Source organism: Crocuta crocuta, unplaced genomic scaffold (assembly GCF_008692635.1).
Source record: "Crocuta crocuta isolate KB4526 unplaced genomic scaffold, BGI_CrCroc_1.0 scaffold140, whole genome shotgun sequence".
In the NCBI taxonomy this organism is placed as follows: Eukaryota; Metazoa; Chordata; class Mammalia; order Carnivora; family Hyaenidae; genus Crocuta; species Crocuta crocuta.
The window spans coordinates 3,760,403-3,763,586 of record NW_027527775.1 but is presented as its reverse complement, the minus strand read 5'-3'; positions in this window follow the sequence as shown (position 1 = coordinate 3,763,586).

The following is a 3,184-nucleotide window of genomic DNA, read 5'->3' as shown; positions in this document are numbered from 1 at the left end:
GAGAGAGAGACAGCGTGAGCAGGGGAGGGTCAGAGAGAGAGGGAGTCACAGACTGAAACAGGCTCCAGGCTCTGAGCTGGCAGTCAGCACAGAGCCCGACGCGGGGCTCGAACCCACGAACCGCGAGATCATGACCTAAGCGAAAGTTGGACGCTTAACCGACTAAGCCACCCAGACGCCCTCCCCCCCTACTTTTTTTTCTTTTTCCCTAGCTTCATTTCTGGTTTTAAAAACCTTTCTGGGGTACCTGGATGGCCCAGCGGGTTGAACATCCAACTCTTCATTTTGGCTCAGGTCTGACCTTATGGTCAGTTGGTGAGATGGAGCCCCATGTCAGGCTCTGTGCTGACAGCATGGAGCCTGCCTGGGATCCCCTCTCCGTCTCTCTCTCTCTCTCTGCCCCTCCACAGTTCAGGCTCACTCACTATAAACATTTAACAAATTAAAAAAACAACAACAACACCTTTCCTTTCCTGCAACTCAGTGGAGCTCCGTCCTAGCTAGATGGGATGTTGACTAATACATGAATCATTTTAAAAAGCCATTTAGATCTTCAAATCTACTTGGTTAAATTTTGTTTTTTTAACTCAGTACCCTGTCTCTTCCTCCAATGTCTTCAGTCTCTTCTCATGCTCCATTCCTGCAATGCACTTCTACCATGTTAACCAGAATCTACTACATCTTAACACAGCATTTGACACGATCATCCCCTCTTTCTGTATTCACCTCCAAATATCAAACCCCAGCAACACCTTTTCCTATAAAACTATTTATGAAATAATTAAAATTGCAGAAAATGTTTAATACTGCAAGGAACACCTAGGAAGCCATCACCTGTCTTGGGAGTTAAAGCATAACAAATACAGTTCAAACTTCCTACCCATTTCCTGACTGCAATCCTCTCTCATTGGCCATCCCCCAAATCCTTGATTTGGTGTATACTATCTGTATTTTCTTAACTTTGATCATATTCGTATGCTTCCTTAAATAAATTTTACTGTTGATTTATATTTTATATACATGGAGCTAAACTGTATTTCTCTATAGCAACTTTTGTTTTATTGCTATTATTTTGACGTCTATGCTATGTGAGATGTATTCATATTGGTACCTACAACTCTGAACCATTTCTTCCTGCAGTGAATTCTTTGTTTAAAATATACTGTTGACCACTCCAAAGACTACCCCAAAAACTTGCTGATCAAGTAAAGATTATTGTATTTACTTTAGTAAAGGACAGCACAAGATTGATGTTGTTTTAAAACTATTTCAGAATAGAAAGGAAAAAAAGAGATTACAGTTTTAGGAACAGGGCTGGGTAATTCTACGTGGGCCTTGCAAGGCAGGAAAGTTAGATATCGGACAGGGTTTACGACATTATGTCTTAGACCTTGGGGGCACAGAGTAAGGGTCTTGAAGTTAATCTTCATGAGTCTCATGGTTTTGAAATGATAAAATAAGTTTTAAAAGCAGATTATTTCAGATGAGTCACACAGGCTTATTTCCAGGAGCAAGTATTTCTTGGAGCAAGCTAACTTACTTTGTTCTCAATATCATTTACAGGATTATCGTTAATGTAGCTCACTTTTATTTAACTGTAGGGCAGGAAAGTATTGTTTAACTCAGCATGAGGAGATTGTGTCTAAATGCTCGCGATTTTTTTGAAAGTAACTTTATCTGTCGGTTGACTTTCGTCTCATACTACGATGAACAATTCCGTGATAGCATTTTCTAAAAGATTAAAATGTGGACATATAATAGATGGTTATAAGGAATGTGCATTTTAAAATTTATTCAATAATGAAAGTTTGCTCTACAGATACTGTTATAACTTCAATTCCCACTGGAATTATGAGAATTCCCTTTTCTATATTTTTGCCTGTACTTCCAACTGTTTTATATTTTCCCCAAAGTTAAGTGATATTTTATTGTGGGTTAGTTTACTTCCTTAGTTACCACTTGGTTTGCTCTCTGTCTTTTCTTTGTTCTACTTTACTACTGAGTCCTTTGTTTTCTTCTATGTTGACTTTACATGCTCTGTAGCTTTATGGAAACCAATTATTATCTTAATGCATTCCAGTTCTTGGCTTGGGTTTTCTTTCATATATACATATATAGTTAGACTCCCATATATCTTAATGCAGTAAAATGTATCCATCTCTTCATTATAATTTATATTCTTTGTCTCACTCAGGGAGTATTACCTACAAGAAAGCTGTCAAGATAATCCTTCTGCATTATTTTTTCTTTGCCTTTTACAGGTTGGCTTTAACATTTCAATCTTTAGACAACCAGGAATCGATTTGTGTGTTTAGTGTAAATCAGGAATGGATTTCAATTTTTGTTCCCGTATATAGAGAACTAATTTTATCAGCATAATCATTAAGAACATCTTCTCCAACTTTCTATCATATATGAAGCTTCCATATATGTGCCGGTCTACTTCAGGCTCTAAATTCGATTCCACTGTTCTATTTGTCTATTCCAGAACCATTACCACCCTTTCTTCATCAGTATAGTGTGAGGATACTTTGATATTTGGAGAAACAAATTATGCCACCCATTCTTTCTTCTTTAAGGGTGTCTGTTCCTTTTGTTTTATTTTTCTCTTCCATACAATTTGAGTCAGCCTAAGTCCCCCTAAAAGTTCTACAAAAATAAAAACCACCAACAAACAGATTTTAAAATCCTGTTGCCATTTTCATTGGGATTATGTGACCCTAGATTAGTCCGGGAAGAATGGAGATTTATTTATGAAATCCAACCTCTCTTTTCCTCAAGATGAAATCTCTTGCTACTTTTTGGTGGCTTTATGTTGTAGTGACCATGAACATGCATTGCTCTCCTCTCTTAGCATCTACTAGAGGACATAACTGATCGAGGAAGGCCCGAGTTGCTACCTCTCTGGAGCTACCACCATGTTTAGGAAGGTGATGTTGCACTTGCTCCAGGCTGCTCCTAGCTCATGATTGAGCACCGCGGGGTCATGCAGGCCATTTATGCCTAATTCAGGTCTCCTCTGATGGGTACCTTTGCCTCAGGGACTCCCCGATGACCTGGAATAAACTTTCATAAAACTGCTTTGTGACCTGAGACTATCCCTATCCAAACCTCACTGCTTCCACTTTCCCTCCATAGGTAGTAGCCCCTCAATACAGTCTACAGCTCTCCTACCTTCTTTCCC